This window comes from Solanum pennellii, chromosome 12 (genome assembly GCF_001406875.1).
Source record: "Solanum pennellii chromosome 12, SPENNV200".
In the NCBI taxonomy this organism is placed as follows: Eukaryota; Viridiplantae; Streptophyta; class Magnoliopsida; order Solanales; family Solanaceae; genus Solanum; species Solanum pennellii.
Genome location: NC_028648.1, coordinates 77,001,597 through 77,025,423, shown reverse-complemented (window position 1 = coordinate 77,025,423; position 23,827 = coordinate 77,001,597).

Genomic DNA, 23,827 nt, shown 5'->3' with positions numbered 1-23,827 from the left:
GAGACTAATGCTAATGACCCTCATCCTATGGGAGGGATTGGTTGGAATCACCTTCTTCTGGCTGAAGGGAACACAGTGTGCCATATCACAAGTACTATGTTGCAACTCTTACAATTTAAGGGGCTGCTCAGTGCTTTAGCTCATGAGGATCCCTATGAGCACATTAGAAACATCATAGATTTTTGAAGACCATTCTCCTTCTAGAATATACCCCAAGAGTCTGTCAGGTCGAAATTGTTCCCATTCTCCTTGATGGCAGAAACATGTAAGTGTCTGGCTGAATTGCAACATGAATCAATTACTTTCTCCTTTTCACCGCATTTCATGTGTTAGGTTTCCCTCCGGGACAACATTCCGACTTTTAAGAGGTTGGAGGGTGATCCAATACATAAGATTTGGTTACGATTAAAGAACTTGGTGCTCCAATGCCCACCCCATGTCTTACCGTAGTATTTTTATCAAAGACTAGACTCTCTATACAAGGGTGTTGCTGATAGACATTCTCTTTGAGTTTTGATGCAACAACCTTAGGTGACAACGACTCCTTTCTTGGATGGCATGACAAAACTCAGTCGAGAATTTTAACCCGTTGTAGATCAGGCAAAGATCATTATAAAACTTTAAATTTTGTCTAATAATGTCACGGGGGATGGTGCTCAAAGTGTCAATAATGTGTGTGTTGGGTGTGCTAATCTCTAAAAGGAAAAGTTTGAGGTTTCTTACAATGAAGAGGTGAATTTCCTAGCAAACCGAGATGGTGGTTATCGTTCAAACCACCTGAGGCAGGTTTGTGACCAAGGTTTGAGTAGGGACGAAGGTTTGACAGACCGTGACAAAGAATATAGGGATTGAAATCCTAATTAGAAGGATCTGGAGAAAAATAGATATGTGCTTCCCATTGAGTCCCAAAAGCAAAAGTATTCAGAAAGTTGCTAGTCTAAGGATATGGTTTCTTGAATCCTCAACATATTTGAGGAGTTGGACAAGATTTTGATAGAAATTGAAAGAATATGTATCAACCCTTAGAGAGATTGTAACCTCTCATTGAGTATCGATCAAGCAATTGCACACAAAAACGGGTCATATCTCGTCTCATTTGAAACTGAGTCAACAAGGCTTTGCCTAGTGATACTATAGATAACCCCAAGAATAAGATTTTACTATGGTCGTGTTCATGCCAAGACATCTATTAAGGCTAGTCATAGGAAAAAGCCCAATATTTTTTATTTGTTTTTTTCTTTAACTCTGTACTAATGGTGTGTTTAATATGCAGGTCAATGTGTGGGAAGTGTTTGATGAAGTGAAGGTTTATGAGCTAATAGTCTAGTCAGCGCTACATCTGTAAGGTGCGCGTGCCCAACTGGGACTACCTTTGGACTCAAGATGATTTTGAATAGGAGTCTATAAAACTCGGCGGGTAGAAGACAAAAATGGTGAATAGATGACGAGGTCAGTCACTGGGATTAAATTTACATGTTTAATAACCACATTAACTCCATGTCCTGTAAACTCGATGAGCTAATTAACCAACTGACATTTCACCAAGTTGGTTGAAGAGAAAAACTAATGTCGCCGAATGGGCAAGGACTGGACAAATTTTAAGGGCCAAAGGTTACAAACTCTTTCGTTTTCCCTTACTTTTGAAGTTACAAAACTCACACCTATACTTTACTTACAATATTTCTTGCATTTCTTTCGTATTTGAGTCGTTGACCTTGTGTTAAGAGTGGAATTCATTTTCACCTCACATTTCAATCTTATTTAATCGACATCTACATTTGTTTCCCAAACCACAGTTTAATTTTTAAATATTTGTACTCATTTGCTATGATTTATATTGTTGATGTGTTGGGCCTCACTTATAGTGTATTAGGCTTAAATGTCCATTTTAATATTATAATCTTTCCCATAATGTTTATATTATTGAATTCCCAGGTTTTTTGTCTTAAAAATTGGTTAAAATTAGTGATGTTATGCTTGCATGTTGTTGGATATAGAAGAATGAAGTATAAGTTTCTTGTATTTGTGTCAAATGACGTAATTTAGCCAATGATAGAGCTGGTGACCTCATTATAAAAGGAAAAAGTCATCGAATGGAAAAATTTTGCAAAATCAAGAGAAGTCTTGGTATTCCTGGGTAGTCGGTGTAATTGTTCTAGTTTTTATTTGAATGGAGCATGCTTTGGTTTTATTTTCGGTTGCTGAGGGTTTGAATTTAACAAGTTGGGTTCAAAGAAGGCACATTGGGTCGTTTGGAAAGCTAGGTAAAACTCGCCAAGCCACTCGGCAGTTTACCTAATTTCCAAATCTCGCCTTTAATTTCTTTCTAAATGTATAGTTTGATTCTGTAAATTTGAGTAAGAAGCTTGAGGTTTCATAAGGCACTCGATGACTTGTCGAAACTCTTCTCGATCGCTATTTGTTTGCACTCAGTAGCTTAAATTTCATATTAACTTTCGGCGGGCTAATCCTTTTTCGTTGAATGTTGTTTGTATTCCCCAAATGGCTTTATCATTTCTTACTTGCAATTTTTTCATATTATAGATCACATCCTTTCGTCGAGCCTGATCTTGCTCGATAATGTGATTCGGAGAGAATCCGACTAATTTGGCGAGTGTATCTCAAATGTTTTTCTGTGATCTTGCTTTAATTGTGTTTAACTTTTTTCTAATGTTTTTCATATATGGTAAGGAAAATTTTTGACATTCCACCCCAAAAAAGATCACGGGGAATCACGATCAATGCGGGGGGAATCCTTCAAAGAAGGAAAGTTATGAGCTTCTAGATGGCGAGAAACGAAAGGGAAAGAGGGTCATATCTAACTGGGTAACTAATGTCTCCCAGTCTTGTCTATTTAAGCTTGTGGATGACCAAGCATTACATTGCCGAAGGTCTGAGATCCGATCTAGATCTCCTCCTGTATCTGTTAGGGTCCCTCCATCTCCCACACTACTAGACTAAGTGCCAGCTCAGGTACATCATGTGGCTCCAACACCGCCTGTCATCCCTCTCCCTAGGATTCTCTACAAGTTGAAAGGCGATGGTTTGTTAACCATTCCCGAGAAGAAGTTACTATGAATAGTAGGCCTTGAAGGAAAGTACTCCCGTGTAAGGGAGATACTACATTGGCACATGTTTCTGATTTTGTCCAGACCCCAATTCCTCTATGTTCTTTCATGGGTCGAAGAATTCTGTGTTGCATATATGAGATGGTGCGAAAGAAAAACAAGAATATAAGCAAGTTCAAATCGGTTAAGTCGGTCATAGTCTGAGGTGATATCCCAGTCCCTAAATGAATTGAACGGTTAAATTCCCCCCCCCTCCTTTTTCTGATGTCACCCCGAGTTGGATAGATGTGGGAGTCCACATCCTTAAGAAGGATATGAATGTAGCTTCTTGATACTGTTTAAATTCATTAGCTTCTCCATTATGCCATCATAATCCATCCTCTAACATGAAAACGCATCTTCCCTATGTTCCATCTTATTGATAAGGCGGCTCAACATAGGGCTCATTATTGAGCAAGATTTTCCGATGTGCTCTAAGCAAAGACAGACTTCTGTACCCTTTCTTGTAGTGATCACAAAATTATTCTTTTGTTCTTGAGTTACTAGGGATACAACTAGTGATACTGAGGTCACCCTCTCTAGCTCCACAGATATTTTTTGCATTGAGGCCAATACACGTGATAAAAGGCTTATAGAAGGAGAGAACTTCCGACAGATACTTCTCCAGAGATGGATTTTGATTCAATAACTGTTGAGGCATATTTGCGTACTCCGACCTACGATCCTTCAAGTATCTTTGTTCTGACATTCCCTACTTCACGTATTTTAGGAACCTTTAATTTCTCCAAGGTGACGAAGATTACTCAAAAAATGATCATGAACATGGGACAACTGGCACATTCAGCTGACTTGAGGGCGACCCTTCTTGAGAAATTCATCCCATGGATTCTCGAGAGCGCCATTTGTGTTACAGATAAAAATCTCCATATTTCCAATGATACTCTCACCACGAGATTCGAGGCTTGAAAGAGTAGACTGAGCGAGACCTCTAAGGTTACAACTTTGAAACGCGAAGTTGCCTATCTGAGGAAGGATGCATAATATCTAAAGTCTACATACTTCATGTCGGTTTTAAAGGTTGCAGATGATATGAATGCTCATATGGTTTTGGAGATTTCTCTAGGTACAACTAGAGATAACATAGGTATGAGGCACCACTTAATAATTTTGATACAGAGATGGATGAGGAGCATATGAAGATACGAGAGAAGACTATATATAGAGAATTTCCAGATCTTGAAGAGACATTTGTACAACTGCTAATCCTCACATCGCTGACATAGAAATGCATGGAAGCCTCTAGCGGAACTGGTCCTTCTAAGGTAACTGTGGGTACTGAGGCCTGCGTTAGAGTGATGTATCCAATACTGATGCCCAGACAGAAGAAGCGACTATTAGAAGGGATCCCTCTTTACCTATATCTCTGGCTTTCTTTGTTTTGACTTGTGGATATTATATTTTTCTTGCATTTGAGAACAATTGATTTTTATTTATAGTGGGGCGAAGCCCACCTTAGTGACCTTTTTGTACTTGCATTTTGTTTATATATTGGTGTTTTTATCCTGAATGGTGTCTTATAGTGTTTTTGGGGATAATTGGGCTTGTGACTCCCTGTTCTTTTGCAAATTCGATTCCCCATCTTGATCAAAACTGGTGACTTCAATAGTACTCATAATTAAAAAAGATAAATGTGCAGCTATGATCAGGCCAAATGAAGTTGCATAAATAATGTGTGTACTTATTGCATCTTCTTCTTTGTAGTCAAGAATAGAATTGAGTCTCTTCTAATGAACATTGCACACTAGCGAATGTCTGGAGTCATGTTTTAAATTGGAGTAGATTCATAATCTGGTGAGGTTACCCTGAACAATATGTGATGACACCTAGAATTTCTCATTTGTTCAGTTGACTAAGTGATGCAATCTAGTGATTGATCCTACTAATCTTTGAAGATTGTGAATAAATTTGGCATTATACATCTTTTTTTCCAATCTTGTGAGTGTATGGACCCCGCATAAGCAACCGTTGAGAATTAACCTTTTTGTGAAAGAAACTTGATGAAAAGGTGACCTTTGTTGATCCATTACCTATAATCCTCATGAATTGTGGTTTGCTTATAACAAACTTACGCCAAAAATGTAAGTTGCGGTGGGGTGAAAAGATAAGGTAAATAAGGAAGTCTGTGTTGACTCATGGTCTTTTGAAAAAATTGAAACCTCTATAAAAAATTATAAAAAGAAAAAAGAATGAACCCTTTTTAGATTAAAGTTTTGAAAATGCAAAGAAAATTAGGGTTTCACACTATCCATGGAAGATGAATAACGGGGTAACTTTTGAGCACAAAGAGAATGATGAAGATAAGGAAATAAAGTGTACACATTTCTTGATATGGAAGTCATTAAGTCGAAATAACCATACCTTTAAATCAACCCCATTCAAAGTCTTATAAAGACCTTTTTTAATCTTGACTGAGCTGAAACAAGAGTTTATTAGATAATACGGGCAAATCTATGTGTGAAATCATGCATTGTTTTCATCTTTGTGAGTGTGAGTGTTGATCTTTATTCTCGATCTTGAAATTGTAGAACTATTGCGTGTAAATATGGAATCTACTTTGTGTGAGGTAATTTGACCACTTTTGCTGAGTTTGAACTTGCATTTGAATCTAGTGCGAACATGAGAATCTATTGTAATGGTGAGTCACCACTGCAATCATTCAATGCACATTTTGCATGAGTAACTTGTATATTTTTTTAGTGAATTCATGATTGAGTCTTTTATAGCAATGCTTGAGGCATCCATTTTGAACTGATAAACTTGAGTATTGCTTGAGGACAAACAAAAATATAAGTTTGGGAATGTTGATGAGTCCATGATTTGGACTCATTTAGGTTCTCTTTCAATTGATTTAGTGTCCTCAAATACATATTTTTTTCCCAATAATTGATGTATATCCTTTAATTTTTTGTATTTCGATTGAGGAAGAAAGCATGGGAACTAAGGAGCAAAGAGGAATAAGGCAAAAAAAAAACAACGAAGAAAAGAAGGTATGATAATCGCCTAACCTATTTGCTTGATCAATACATGTTTGAATTTATTGTTTAAAAATGGATTTAATGAATAGGATATTTTTTGATCCAATGCGACATTAATATTCAGTTTTAATGTTTTTGGAGCGGAGAACATAGAATAAACACATATTTTCAATAGATTTGAAGATTTTAAGATTTCTACCTCTAAGAAACTTTTAGTGGGTGTTGAAAAGTCTTAATAATAGACCTGTGTAAAGAAAATGTTAACCTTAGTTAGTTGATGGGAACACAATTTGGTAACAGTTTCTAACTTTATATGATGTCTAGCTAAAACTCTAAATTTAGGGGTAGATTATGTGATAATTATGGGTTTAATTGACTGTTGGGTACTTATAATTGATAGTTTAAATGTTGTTTCAAATGTCATTTTATTCAGTAATTGATTCTTAATCTAAAGTATTGTAGTTTCAAATGCACCTCTACCTTTGTGTTTTTGGCTTGCTTGAGAGAAAAGTTTTAAATCATAGATTACTTTATTGATGGTGTGTGGGTATTGGATTTTCATGGGTTCGGCTTGATAGAGTGAATCCTAAACATCCTTTCACATATTCAAGTAAACAGATTGAATGGACTAAAGCGTGGGTGGTTCTTAATTATTGCTAAGGTGTTCGAGAGAAAGCCATTTGATATGGCATAAATTGTTTGAGAGAAAGTTTATCCCCAATAGTATTTAGCTTATTCACTGAGTTACACCTATTTACTATTATTTGAAATCACCCATTTCACTACCTCTGCCAATAATCCAATCACATCCCGTCTCTGTATTTGTTATTTTCGTGTTATTTGATGTTTTTGCTTGAAGCTAAAAATCAAAACACACCTGTTATTTGACAGTTGTGTCACCCCCAAAAATGAATCATACTATTATTCGTCATTTTTTTTTATATATGGTCAATTTGAACATATTCATGCTTTACTATTTATCTTCAAATACATACCACTCCTTATGGGTTTCGATCCCAACTCACTTAATTTTGTTATATTACTGGCCAAAGATCGTTCACACTTAAAATTTGATGAAGTTTCCTATAAAGTCAAATAAATATATCCCTCAATGCAAATATAAATTCATGAAAATAATTATCCTACTTATGATCTTAAACTAGCGGCAGTTGTTTTATACTTAAATAGATATGGAGGCATTATTTATATGGTATTCATGTAAATAAATGTAACGACCGCAATAGTTTGCAATATATGTTTAATCATAAATATTTGAAACTTCACAAAATGCGGTGGCTTGACTTATTGAAATTATTATATGAGTTTTCTCTATAACCCGGTAAGACGATTTGCTGGTTGATGCTCTTAGTTGATTATCGATTAGAAGTCTGGCTCATGTAAAGGATGAATTAAAGGAGTTTGTTAGAGATGTTCCAAGTAGGATCATTTGGGTGTTCAACTAGTTTACTCTACCATGGGTTGTAATATGATTCAAAATATTTCAGAATCCTCCATTGTGGTGGATGTGAATGCCAAGTAAGGGCTTAATCTGAAGTTTGTTTAATTGAAAGAAGCGATCCTTAAGAAGTCCGTAAAGGAATTTTCTCAAAATGGGAAATGTTGTGCTTCAATATGTAGGTCATTTGCAGGTTCGTATTGTCGTTGACTTTATAGATCAAATACTATTAGAAGCCCATAGTTCTCGATACTTTTACACCCGGGAACCGCAAAGATATATTATGACTTGCGAGAGGTCTATTGGTGGAATTGGATGAAAAATGATTTTGAGGAATTAGTGTCTGAGTGTCCTAATTGCCAACAAGTAAAAAGTGAACACCAGAAGTCGGTAACTTTATCTGGTGATATTATCATTCCTACTTAGAAGTGTAAAGATTTCAATGTGAACTTCATTGTTTGTTTACCATGCAGGAGGCGACAAGATGAATCAATTTGTGTTATCATAGATTGAATGACAAAATCAGCCCATTTCATAAACACGAGAGTTTCTTATTTGGTGGAGGATTATGCTAAGTTGTATTTGTTGGAGATGGTGAGTTAGCATGGAGTGATGTTTTCTGCTATCTATGATCATTGTACTTATTTTACTACTTTGCTTTGGAAATCTTTCAAAAAGAGTCTTAGTACTCATGTTAAGCTTAGTACGGTATTTCATCTAAAAACTGATGGTCCAGCGGAGTGTACAATTCATAGTCAGAAATATATGATTAGGGCATATCAAATTGACTTTAAGGGTAACTGGAATGATCAATTTCCACTTATTGAGTTTTCATAAAATAATGTCTACCATTAAAGCATTTGTATGAATTTATTTGTGTAACACCCTTGATTAGAGAAGGGGCAAGATAACTATTTTGAAAAGTTATAGGTGCCAACCTATGAAGGCCACCTACGTCCTGTGGACGAGACCACGGAACGTAGGTGTGTTCTGTAGTAGGTCAACCCGAACCTTAAGTAAGATGTCTAGAACCACGACAAGAAAAAAGAGCATTTGTGGAAAAATGGTCCCTAGTTAATGGACACTAGTCTAGGCACCGAAGTTCCAGTTTCTAACTATAGTCAAAGACTATACTGGACGGACTGTAGGTTAGGCGACGGTCCATCAATTTAAGTGTGTTGTCAGTAGGTCATTAGTTTGTTCAATGTTGTGTAGCTGGTTCTTTTCCTAATTATTTTATCCCTATTCTACATCATTTTTTCCTGCACTAAGACCACTATACAAACGTTTTAAACCACAAATTTCCCCAATTGAAAATCATTCTCTCAAATTTTTAAAAGAATAATAAGTCTGCTTTAAAAAATAATTCTCTCTCCATAAAGCTTGAAGAACAAGGTTCAAAGCTAGGTTTAGAAGTCAAGTCTCCTAATCTTTGACTGAAGGAAATCAGTGTTCATTGAGGTATGATTGTTCATCCATGGATTCATTCAATTCATGGAGTTCCCGAATTCTCCTATTTTCAAAGTTAGCAAATCCCGATTAGGTTAGGTTTTCTTCAATTTCCACAGGTTCTTGTCATTATTGATCTTAATGATTGAATTATGATCTCTTATGCATGAATATATGAAATACTATGATTTTATCATGATTCCCCTGCGAACACATTTAATCTGAATGTTTTTCAAGTTATGACCATAAGATTTGGGATTTTGATTATGGAAGAGTAGTATTATGAAAACAAGAATGTATTTGTAGAATTACATGAATTTATGATTAAATCTATATGTAACCCATGTTTTGTATGAAATTTTGTTTTTAAACTTTCAATGTAAATTCTAGAACTATGCATGTTTTTATAAATCTATATATATGTTTTAAGGGTGCTCAGAGAGTGAAGTACAAGTTATGATGTTGTTGTTCTGTTGTTGAAAGGATTTTTTTTCCATAAACACATTTAAGCAGTATTATGGAAGGTTTTATGATATAGTAAGGATTCTAAGGTTTAAAGGTGTACTCACCTAATTGAATCAATGATAAAAAGCTACCTAATGAAACTAGCATGGATTGGTGATTGAATGATACCTTTCCATAGGTTGACGTATGACTTAGCTTTGAATGGCATGATTACGTGCCCTTCTGTGGATAATTCAAACAAGTAATAAATGTATACTTCGTGGTATTTATGCTCACTGAGAAGATATGAGGCAGTCCCGTTAATAGAGGTCGGGTTTCTAATATCAATAGTCTTATCCCTTACCTATGTTCCCCTATATGACGGTTCTCTAGAGAAATGTTATCTAGAGGATCCACGTAAGTTAGAATTTCATGGTCCATTCCTTGTAAAGTAAGACTACCCTTTTTAGTGTGAGAGGTACCCTGGGATCATGTTATAGCTCACAGGGTTTCGATTAGATTAACCTACTTCCCACCATAATATAGAGCTAAGGTTACCTGAAGAAGTATCTCATATCTGTTCAAAGTCTTTAAAGAAGTTTGTTTAACTTTACCATGTTTTATGACTCATGTTTTCTATCCTTCTTATATCAAAATTTAACCTTTTGAATTTTATGCCATCAAATGACCCATTTTAGCATGATTTAAATGTTTTATGCATGGATATCATACTTAGTACATGGTTTTGTAATAACACATACTATTGGCTACATTTCCCAAATGTAGGGTTTGACAATCAAGTTCCTTAGTTTTGTGTCTAGTTGTTGATTGCAAGATTTTTTAGCTTGGTGAGTCCTATTTCTTTAAAAAATGGATTTTCATTGTTTTAGTTTCATTATTATATTAAATTTTGTACATAATGTATGTGCTAGGCTCAATTTCATTCGATTGTAATACATGGCTAATGAGACAAGTGTCTTAAACTTCTGCTTTGTTTTTATAAAACTTTGGGAATTGAATGTTGTTTTTACCTGCTATTTTTTCCATTTCTAATTTTATGAATGCTAGGTGGCGAGTATGGGGTCTCTCTGGGTTCTATATGCTATGATAGATCATGGTTATACCCCTGGGTCGCGACAAAATTTTGAAACAAAGCACAGGGTTTAGAATGTTCTTAGAATGTCTGGTTAAGCACACCGAGTAGGTCACTTTTTACTACATTTGTGGATAAGAGTTTACAATATTTTTAGGAAACTCCACTACTTTCAGTACTCTAAAATCGTGCAATAGAGTTTAGATCTATAAGGTCTCTTTCTTAATCTTTATCTTATGATCTACATGCAATGGGTACTCGAAGACCTTATGTTAGAATAAATATGAGAGAAAATATAGAACATGAATCTCCTCAACATTCGGCCTATCCTTTTGCTTAACAATTGAAAAATGTAGAGTTTGGGGCTACTTTTAAAGTATTTTCTCAAGCAATGGCATCTCAACAAAATAGGGTGGTTCCGGTGCCCATTAAACAAAATTTTGATGCAATGACATCAAGAGTGGAGGACTTTACTTGGATTAATCCTCTGGAGTTTCACGGTTCGATGTTTGAGAAATATCCTCAAGAGTTCATTAATAAGGGTTACTAAGTGTTGATGATTATGGAGCGATGCTAGTGGAAAAGGTGTAGTCGGCCTCTTATCAACTTAAAGGTGTTGCCAAAACTTAGTTCAACCAATCGAAAGAAGGAAGACAGAATGATGCGGGTCCTTTTATTAGAAAAAGTTTAAGACTGCCTTTCTTGATATGTTCAGTCCCCTTGAAATGAGGGAATCAAAAGAACTTGAGTTTATCAACTTTTGTCACAAGTATGATTGTGAGTCATAGGCTTAGAAGTTCACACAATTATCTAAATATGCTCCAACAATAATTGCCGATTCTACATCAAGGTGGGAAAGTTTGTTTAGGGTGTGTCTGAAATGGTGTTTAAAGAGTGGCTTACCTCTATACTCATTAATAGCAAGGACATCTCTCGTCTCATGGTTCATGCACAAGTGATCGAAAGCGAGAAACTTAAGGAAAAGTCTGGGGAGACAAAGAGGGCTAAAACTAGTAATGGAAATTTTTCTAATGAAGTGTTCAATGGACTTGGTAATCCTCGGTTTCGACAAATGTTTTCTATTCAAAATTCCTCCATTGCTCCTCATATGTTCAACAAACATTGGGTGCCTAACCTAAAGCCTCAAGGAGGGAATGGTAGTGGATCATCATTGCATATTTCTACTTGTGTTAGATGTGGAATTAACCATGAGGGTAAGTTCGTAGCCAACAAGTATGGTTACCTTAGTTGAAGTAAAAGTGTTCTTAATATGAGGGATTTTCCAATGCTTACGACAAAAGTAAGAGAGGGAATGCAAGCTCTTCGTAGTGGTTCGGGTTCCAATGCTCCGAAGAAAAACTGATATATGCACTTCAAACTCATGGTATGATAGAGTTCTTCTGATGTGGTTGTCGGTATATTAAACGTTTTCCAACATAATATTTATGCTTCACTTGATACCGATGCTACCTTGTCTTTTGTGATGTCATATGTGGCTATGAGTTTTGACTTTCATCCAAATGTCTTGCTAGATCTTTTTTCAATCCCTTGTTTTCTTCGTGATTGTATTGTGGCTAAGAGGGTCAATAGAAAGTCTCTCGTCTCCTTATCCCATAGATTTACCCTTGTTGACTTGGAAGAGATTGATATGGTAGACTTTGATTTTATCATCGTGATGAATTGATTACACTCATGTTATGCTTCGATAAATTGTAGAACTCATATAATGAAGTTTAAGTTCCCAAATGAAACTTTGCTAGAGTGGAAAGGGGGAAATTATATGCCTAAGTTTAAGTTTGTATCGTGTCTGAATCTATAAAGATTATTTCTAAGAGCTTCATATACCATCTAGTTATGGTGAGGGACGTACATTTTGAAATCCCTACTCTTGAGCCGGTCTCTGTTGTTAACTAGATTCCAAAAGAGTTCCTAGATGATCTAGCAGGTATTCCTCGTAAAAGAGAAATAGAGTTCAATATTGACCTTCTCCCAAATACACAACCCATCTATATTCCTCCTTATAGACTGGCTCCAACAAAACTCAAAAAATCAATAGAAAAATTTAAGGACTTGATGGATAAAGGCATCTCGAATACTAACCTTTATTTTACTCTCAAAATTTTGAGTTCTCTATTTTCTAAGAAAACCAACTCTAACCTTTTTATCTATCTTACTCTCTAAAATGAATCTTCTTCGCTCTCCTCAATATTGCAATATTATTTCTATTTCGTTTTTATTTCTTTATTTCATAATATAAATCTTTTTTTTTTGAATAATCAGCCTATAATCTATATAATTTTCATGTAAAATAAAATTTTATCAATTTCAAATTCATCATTGAATAAAAAATTTATTTTATTCTCAATAACATATATGCGACAAATATTGTATATAATAAATATTAGCGAACAATTCAAATCGAAGTGAAGATATTGATAAACTACACTTATATCATCACTTTTGCATCATCGTAAAATTCATATTCAATTTAAATAAATATTCACCTTTCAAGACTGTTAGTTTCTCCCATTAATACTCTATTAATGCATTACAAAATTCAAAATGATCAATTTTTTGTCATTCTTTTGGTTTTTAGCTAAAAATTGTTTATATTAACGATTTCATCTTGTATCTGATTGTTTTGCATTCTAATTTACTGATCTATTATATTTTAAACTATTGTATCATGTATTTTCATGCTCATTACAAAGTGTAGTTTATTCATTTGTAACTATAGCATAAAAGTTTATTTTTTGAATTATTATGTAAATTTTGTGCATTCTTCATAGTGAAAAATAATTATAATTTTAATATACATATTTAAAGTGACAAAAACTTTTAAAATCAAATTAGAATCGGGATGGAAATGGTATATTTATCAATAATTGGCACGACCCAGACCGTGGTAATTGGCACCCACGCTAACTCTTAGGTGGGAGAACCACTACTATAACCCAAAACAAGCAACTAAACAAAAACTATGACAATTACATTACGGGAACAAGTTAGTTAACTAAACAAATGCGGAATTTAAATACCTAGCATTTGAATTTCAATGAACCAAAACATCTAAAATATTTATCAATCTAACAAGAAGGGATACATCTAGAAGAAACTTTATGTCCGGAAAGGTAGACATGGACAAAAGAGAATCCCATGGTAGCCCAGATTATTTGGCTCACTGTTGAATTCGAGCAACAATCATTGATATCCTAAGTGAGGTCTGTCAATAGCATGTTTAAGATGTCCTGAAATGCAACAAAAATAAAAAAAACTGTAGAATCAGTACACAACCATCGTGAACTATTAGGATCATGTGACTATCCCAGTAGTGTAACCTAAAAAGTTAAAAAACATGATTATCACATGCATATATATATATATATACATATACATTATTCTCAATAGGACGAATTAACAATACATTTCACATTTATCATAACATCATTGGTACTTGAAAGGAATCGAAAGCCAAACAGTTAGATTTCTGGAACATGGAAATTCGATCCCATTTTTATGTCACAATGTGACAACCGATCGCAGTTAGCTTGCCGAAATGTGGCAATTCGATCACATAGTTTTGCCGGAATGTGGAAACCCAATGCTAGTTATCTTGCCGGAACATGGAATTTCGATCCCCAAACAAACACTATAATTACAATTACAAGCATATCATCAAGATCATGCATTTACATCATGGTTTCATGGAAACTTCATTCATCTATCTGATTTACTATAAATGTGAACAATATTGCAACATACATACATACACAAGAATCACAATGAAGCAAGAACATGCATATAGAACGCAAAGAAAGAATCACAACTATCACTTACCTCGAAACAAGCTTGAAACCTTCAAAAAAACTTATCATTCCATTACCGGATTCGTTTCACTTGTGCTTGGTCTACAAATAATAAAAATAATGTAGGAATTAATAATCAATCGCTATAATTTGAATTACTAACAATTCCATAAATCCTATATAAAACCAATGATCCCAACTAACCAAATGGGGTTGTCTGCACCATAGAATCCATAACAAGACACTTCCACATAATCGTTAACCCAGTCTGTTTTTCTATAGTTCTAAGAATGGATTCGGGGAAAGAAAAGCTTATTTTTAGAATCACGAATGATGAAAAACTAGTGGAAATGGTGTGGGTTGCATTCCTTAGATATAAAAATAAAAATTCTATAATTCGGCCGTTTAGGGGTTTAATAACGACTTAACTTGTATCCTGCCCACCACAATGGCACCTATCCCTCTAGAGCAGCGGCACCTGAGCGGCAAAGTCCACTCTATGGAACGGATTCTCGGATTAATTTATACTCTGAAGAATTTCTCAAACTAAATTTCCCAACACACCTCCAAACCACAATGCTTATAAAATAACTTTTACGTTAAATTTTATTCTCGGAGATTTACTCACTAAAATTCAACTTCGTTAAGTCATACTAGTTCATTAAAGAGTTATCTAACTAACTCATCTTATAAAATTCATTATTCAAATACCCAATTGCTACTAGATTTTCCTACACCTTGAAAAGTATGATTTTCTTCCAACTCTTGACAAGGTTTGAAAAATCAGAATACTACAAAATGTTTTTCCAGCCTCAAATTTTTGCTGTTGGATTTTCAAAAAAATACCTATTTACCCATCACTCGTCCTCGAGTGACAAAGTTAGGCAAAATAGGATAAGGGAAGAAAGGGGTAGTACGTTATTCGACGAACAATTGAGGATACTTGCTCATATGTCCCTCTTAGTCTCACAAGTCGCTTTCTCAACTGGACGATGCTTACATTGAACCTTCATAGACTTAATATCGTTGGTCCTAAACTTACTCACATCACGGTAAAGAATAAATATCAGTCCCTCCTTGTATTTGAGGTCTTTGTCTAGCCCAATTGAGTCCCACTTAATAATATAATCGTCATCACTCTAATATCTCTTCAAGATGGATGCATGGAATACTAGATAAACACTTGATAAATTAGGAGGTAAGGACAACCTATATGTTATCGATCCCACACATTAAAGAATCGCAAAAGACCGATGTATCTATGACTTACCTTACCCCTCTTACCGAGTCTCATCACTCCTGTCATGGGTGATACCTTAAGAAGAACATTTTTACCAGCCTGGAAATCCATGTCTATTAGCTTGTGAACTACTCATTATTATGTGTACTCTAGGATTCTAAAAGCTTTGCTTGAATGCTCATAACCTTATCGTGAGCATCCTTCATTAAATCAATCCTAAAAGTTTTTACATTACCAACCTCAAACCAACCTATTTGTTATATACATCCCCTCTAATATGATGCCTCAAATGGTTCCATATAATTTGTGGAGTGATAACTATTGTTACGAGAAATTTGTACAAAGGTAAGAATTTATCCCAATGTCCTCCTAAATCTATAACACACGCTCTCAACATGTCTTCCAACACTTGAATATTCCTGTTAGATTGTCCATCCGTGTGTGGATAAAAAGGTTGTACTAAAGGTGAGTTGGGTGCCGAATTCAACATGAAATTTCCTCAAAAACTTGGAAGTGAATTGGGTACCACCATTTGAGATGATAAGGGGCACTCTATTGGAATTGAATTGGGTACCTCGCTATCTATTTCACATACACTTTGGCCCACTATTATGCATTATAGTCTAACCTTACCGGAATAAAATAGGTTGACTTGGTCAATCTATAAATCACTACACAAATAGAATCAAACTTCCCCAAAGTATTGGTAACACCAACAAAAAGTACATAGCTATTCTTTCCCACTTTGATTTTGGAATTTACATTCTTTGAAGCAATCCTGTCATTCTTTAATGCTCATATTTCAATTGTTTGAAATTTCTACACAATGCCAGAAACTGCGCGATGTCTTTCTTGATACCCTATGTCATGACTTGAAATTACCCCCTAGTCGTAGCCGACGTCTTCATTAGGCCTTAGACAAGACCTTAACATACATCATTGCATCATAGATAGAATAAAAAGCAGAAATTTTAAAACTTTTCTTGGAAATTTAACTTCACTTCACATATATCAAAATAGAATCTATAATTGTCTCACATGATAAGCAAAACATAGTAGTACAAGAAATGGTACTTATCCCTTACATCATTACAATATTTCTCATAATAGAATTAAAATAAAATCTTCAAATAAGTAATATGAAACAATAATTATTCATCTACATCCTCGGACTTGAGGATTCACCAACTTGGGGATAGCAATCAAAGTTCTTCAAGAAAGAAGTAGGATCTCTTTAATGACCCAAACCTACACTTTTTGTAGAAAATAGAAGAGGCCTAGGTTAGTACAAAGCACATCTACTAATTATGGAAGCATATGAAATTAAATAATTTGAAAACATGCATAAAGGACATTTTGTTTATCATCATTCAAAGTTAACTTTAAAATCCTTTATGCACAGTCCAAGAACACGTGCAAGTCCATATCGCCATAACCTACCCTTCATGTTTAGAGTTCATTTTGTCAAATCATCATACTACCTTACCCATAGACCCAAACCAAGTCTACCAGTGTAATGTACATGTGAAGCCCCAAAACCCCATAGAAACCAACTTAACTAAAAAAGGTGCCATAACGTTGTGTTTTAACTCATACATCATTTTAACAAGTGTAGTCACTATCTTATATAACAATTTATACCAACATCATGTACATCAAGGGAAACAAACATCATATAATATCAACCTCATATAATACCAGCACTATACATTACATTTATAACATACATATATGTAAAGAACCTATCCTAGAATTCCCCTCAAAGTAGGTAATGTCTCATAACTTTACGTACACTAGGTGACACCTATTAAATAGTTCTAGTAACTATTCATCTTCTTACTTTCATTCATTCATTTTACTTTTAGGAACCCTTACCATAACCTACAATAGACCATGTGAGCTAACCATGGAATGCAGTGTCAACCCCTCAGACCGAACGGAGGGCATCCTACTTGCCATGGTAGGACATATACATGATAATAGCATCTAGGTGGAACAACTAGCTAGGTTTCCTATGGGGGCACATAGTTAATGAACTAGGACATTGTTACTAAAAACCATCTCTATGCTAATTCTTATTTTTGTTTCCACCTCATGAGAACATTTGGTGACCTTACCTTCCTTTTAAGATGGAACACCTCTCATTCTCAAGTACACTCAGTACTAACTTTAAATTCTCCTTTTATGAAATATTTTTAATTCTTCCTTAGCATTAATTCATAACATCGGTCATAGGAGTTTAACCCCTCATATAACATGTTCATAGCTCATAGGATCTTGGATAAGAAAGTCCTTTCATCACCACCCAACATCATGTAAGAGCAATACCTCATAACATAAAAATAAGATGCACATGAGAATCACCTTCAACCCATCATAATAATACACCTATCATCATTTCACAACCATGATATGCCTATCATGATCATACATTCATAACATCATCATTCATACTTCAACTGAGCAATATTACCAAGGATAGATTAACATTATTACAATAAAGTATTCACGAATATGACGGTTTTACCAATGTCTTCCAAGAAACCCATTCAATACTTCATCCCCAAATACATTATAGATCATAATCATACAATAGTATATTATTAAAAAAATGCATTCAATTACATCACCCCAACTCATTAATAAACGTAATTCAAAAGTAAGGGTTAGGAGCCGAGGGACATTCATGGGTATTTTGGGAATTAGGTCAAATCCTAAGGTAATACATCAATCCAAATCATAAAAAATATTAATCCATCCCTATTAATCAAATCAAGACAAAACTAATCATGTTTTAATAGTGAACCAAAAATCGAGTGAAATCCAAAACAGGGAAGAACATTAAAATTCAATTTTGAAGAACCTCAAGGGGAAAGGAGTCCCAAGAGTGAAGAGTCTCAAAACCTTATCAATCCTTAGATATTTGTGAAGGAAAGACTTATTTTTGAAACCCTAACGAAAGCTTGATCTTTTTATCCAATGCGGTATTTAGTTGAGAGAGAGAAGTGAGAGTTTTTGAGGTTTTCGAATTTTGAAGTTGGAAGACTTGTTTTATATGTTAAAATCCCTTAATATACCTACAATAAATAAATTAAATAGACACTACATTTTAATGTACAAGGGTAGAATTTATCAAACAACCTTGGCTTGGCTGTGTCTTGCTCCAGTGGGATGACTCAATTGATGACCTTGATTGACGGTTCATCAATGCATGAACGGACCATCCTGGCACACCGCCCTTTTTTTAGAGAGTGCTCAAATTGAGCCACTGCTCCATAATTGTAATTATGGAATCACGACCTCCATTTATGGGACGTCCATTGTCTGGGCATCCATTGCACTTGTGAAGTGGTTGCTGTTTTTAACACCTTTTGGGTGAATGTTTTAGTCCTCCTCGAGGGACCTTAGGGTGGTCCTTAGAGAGTTGTACCCGGACGTTTTGACGCTAAACATGCACAATATGTACTCTATGCATTTTTACAAGGATTAACCTCTTTACGACTCTTCAAACCGCTTCCCATACCTAAAGGCATATTAGATCACTTTCACTAGTCTCTCAACATCATGCTCGTTTCCTGACATATAGGATTTAACTCTTCGAAAAAAAGTTAATTAAATTATTTTAGGCCTGGAAACACTATTTTTGTAATTATTCAATAGGTGAGGATCTAGTTTAGGTATTTGAATTTCCGAGGTATAACACCAACCACCAATAAAATCACTTCGAATTTCTATACATCTTTGGCACACTTTTTATGAATAAAATATTGCAAAGCATGAGATTCTGCTGACAATTTTTTAATCAAGTCATCAACTCTACGGACACAAATTCTTTCTTTGATAATGATGTTTCTTTTATGATCGTCATCAACAACACTATCCTACATTTTGAATGCCTACAAATAAAAGCGAGTATAGTAACTGAACCAAGGGTTAGGGTCATGTTAAAAGGGAGCGGTAGTGAATATGGTAGCTAAACTAAAATATCGTTATAGTTAGTAGTAGTTTACGAAATTATCGAATAAAAAAAAAGTAAATTTAGTTGGTGACACCGAAGTGTCAATTATCGAAAAAGAGGGTTTGTTACATGTAATAAATACAACAAAAATAACAAAGGGGAATAAAGTATGCAGAGACTTTCTTGGGGTGTGACCACAATATATATTGACGTAAATCAATGGGTACATGATTTAATTAAGAAAAGTTGCTGAATAATGGAAACAAGGCTAATTTTTATGTGAACGTAAATTCACACTCAAGAAACTTACCCCATATAAAATGAGTTTCTCTCGGATACCTACTCGTCTAAAAAAGACCAGTGTACGCCTTATACACACCCGCTCATTGTTGAATTGTTATTGGATATGGGACTAGGGACCACCCTCTCAGGCTGAGCCTCATGTTACCCCAATCCTTAGGACATCAATCAGCGGTTTTAGTTTAGCGACTTGTCTCTCAAGCAAGCTAAAAACACGTGGTGGTGTTTTATATGAAACAAAAAACCCATTAAATTTAACCACAACCACTAGGTGAAATCACCATTAAAGTGCATCTAATCCTATCATTAAGAAAGATCCAACAATAATATCAACACATAATTGCTAAATCATACCCCAAGAGTGGGGGTTTTAGGCACACATCAAGCAATATTCATATACACCTTCATTGATAAAGAAATAAAATGGGTATAAGAAATTAGATTTTAATATGAGAAAAAAAAGAAGAATAGGGAAAAGCCACTTCCGATTTGAGGAAGAAGAACTTCTTTCTTCTAGTCTCCCACAAATCCATCTCCAAACTTGAGAGTAATTACAAAAACCTATGTTCCAGAAACTTAAAATTGATAATAATGTTCAAACCCTCTAAAAATAATAAGAAGCTTAGTATTTACAGACAATATAGTAAGTGTTGGAGAATTCGTTTTTGCTTTTCCTTAATCGTCTATGTGTACCTTAACATTGGGAGGAATAACTCTGCTTCACGGAATTATTCGGTGAAGCAATGACTAGTCCTTTTCATCGCCTTCTTCATCCACTTCCTTCAGGGCATCGCATATTGGAACAAGGGCTCAAGGAAGCCTTTCGGCGGATTTGTTTGCTGGCTTTCTTTTATTTTCAATTTATTTAATGGGTTTGGGCTTCAACTGAGCCTACTTATATAAGACTAAATCTGGTCCATCAAACTTGGGCCCTTTAACTATATTGTAGCTCAAGTAGGTAAGGCATCTTCTTGCTTAATAAAACCAAGTAAGCAGCTCCATTATTTTATTCCATTTTCTGATTATTACTTCCTTTTCCTTCAACTTAGAACTTAACTTTAAACTTTAATCTCAATTACCACCTTTCTATCTCTAGTTTAAATACTTCCATCAGAGTCAACTTACACTAAAAACGCTGAAATGTGCAAAGCATCACAACACTTTTTGGCTAGTTTAAACCAACACTAATAGTATAAGGAACATGATCCCTCAGCTACACTAGAATTTTGTGTCTACTATAACATGAGCAGAACTAGCATATACATAGTACAGGCCGTTAAATCCTTCCCCTCTTAAAACATTTGTCCTGGAATGTTAGCAAGGTTGTGCAACTCAAACAAGTTTAATATTCAGTTTGTTATACTAATAACCGCATTGAACATATAGACTTATACTTACTCATCAATGACTCCACAAACATTTTGATATCTCTCACTACTATGGAAGAACTGAGGATACTTCAATTTCATTTTTTCTTCCGCTTTCTATGTAACTTTTTCTACTTGTTTGTTTCTCCATAATACTTTTACAGAACTTACTTCGTTGTTTTTTAACTTTCTAACTTGTCGATCAATAATAGCAATGGGTACTTAATCATAAGTAAGAACTCCCCTAACATGTACATCTTTAGTAGGAGTACTACGAGATGGGTCACTTATGCATTTTCGAAGCATTGAGACATGAAACACCGGATGAACTGATGAAAGGTCCCGTGGTAGCTCCAACTCATAGTCTACTTGGCCAAATTTTCATATAATCTTATATTGACCTATAATGCGTGGACTCAACTTTCCCTTTTTACCAAACCTCGTTGCCCATCTAATTGGATACAGCTTCAAGAATACCCAATCCCCTATAGAATATTCTAATCCTCTCCTTCTAATATCCGCATAAGATTTATGTCAACTTTGACTAATTTCTAGCTGTTGTTGTATCACTTTGACTTTTTCCATAGCTTGATGAACAAGATCTTACCCAAATAAGGTAGTTTCACCTGTTTTGAACCATCCAATTGGTGATTTACACTTCAGACCATATAAAGCATTAAATGGTGTAATTTTAATGCTCGAAGGGTAACTATTGTTATAAGAAAATTCAATAAGTGGTAGGTGATCATCCTTGCTACCCTTACAATCCAATATACAAGTTTGCTGCATATCCTCAAGTATATGAATTATACGTTCTGCCGGGCCATGCATTTCAGGGTGAAAGGTTGTACTTAAATTCATTGGTGTTCCCAAACACTTCTGAAATGACTTCAAAAAAAATTGCAGCTAAATTGAGATCCTCTATGAGATATTATAGAGATTGGCACTCCATGTAGTTGAACTATATCTTTAATGTACAACCTCGCATACTCTTCAGTTGTATAAGTAGTCTTCACCGGCAAGAAGTACGATGCGTTTGTAAGTTTGTCAATTATTACCCATATGGATTTAAACATCTGGAATGAGCGAGGCAAACAAATGACAATATCCATGCTGATCAATGCACATTTCCAAATTAGAAGTTCTATACGCTGCATGTAACCTCTAGGCTTTTGGTGTTCTACTTTTAGCAGTTGACAATTTGGACACTGAGCCAAAAATTCTGAAATGTTCTTCTTCCTATCCCCCCACCAATACATATCTTTCAAGTCATGATTCATTTTAGTTGACCTCGGATAAATAGAGTTTCTTCAAATGATGTGCTTCCATCATGATACTCTTTCTTATTTCATCTACATTAGGTACACATAATCTGTTTTGACATCGAAGTACTCCCGCTAGAGTAAGGTCAAATGTCTTTGTCATATCATGTTGTACATTCTCCTTAAGCTGTAAAACAATCGTATCAGTGTAATGCATCTCATTCACTTCCACTACTTATGAGGATTCCTCCGCATTTTACACAATAACCCCTTCATCTTGAGATTCAAGAAGGAGAATACCCAATTCGCTAGTTGGGATAGATCCTTAGTTATTTCTTTTCTTTCAACAGGCTTCACATAAGTGCTTGTCATTATTTTACATCTTAAAGCATTAGCTACTACAAATGATTTAGTGGGATGATACAAGATGTCAATGTCATAATCTTTTAATATCTATGATATGGTTAAATTTTATTTAAAAAAGTTGTTATAGTTAAACTAAGCTTCCTTTTTGGATTATAAGTTGCTTTTGCATGATAATAGTCTTATGATATGGTTTAGACATGAATTGCTTGATGAATGTGGTAAATTGGTAAATATATGTGTTGCCCGAAATATATGTTTAAATGGTTCATTGTTAGCCATTGTATACATGGAATGGTTCATGTGTTTCATTATATGTGTGATGTCTTTGCTTTGCATGGAATTGAGTCCTTTGTATAGACTTTATCCTATGAGTGAAGGCAGTGTGGTTTTCTTGTAGGGTGATGATGTGTGTTGGATGACCGAGAAGTTACCTTACCTTAGTATTGAAATAAAAAGAAAGAGGTCTTATGGGTATGTCTCCTTTATTGTTTTTCCCAAATGTTGTATGACCCTTGATATTTAAGGTGTAGTTGAGACCTTATGTTTTTGGTTAGTATGACCTACTTGAATATTATGAAGTTCCTTTGGGTGTTAGGCCTAGAGGAAATATGATTGTTGAGTTAAATGCTCTTATTGGGTTTACCCTAAGTGGGGATCGCGATGAGAGTACTAAGGTTGTAGGTATTTCTATCTTGTTCTTCTTTTCTCACTTGAGCTTGAACAAAAGAGTTTCTAATAGATTGTTCATGATAGGAGTCTTGCATAAAAGTATGAACTGCATAATTTCCCTATGCGTTGTATGTCTTATTTGACACCATGTTAAGCATATTTCGAAGATTATAAAGTGCATCAAAAAGGAATTTTGATCAAATTCATGATTTCACACGTTTATTGTGTATCTTGATATGTTCGTTGTGCTTTAGAATTCATGAGATAAGGTAAGAAGCATGTTTAGTGTCACTTTTATTGTGTGGAGTTTTAAT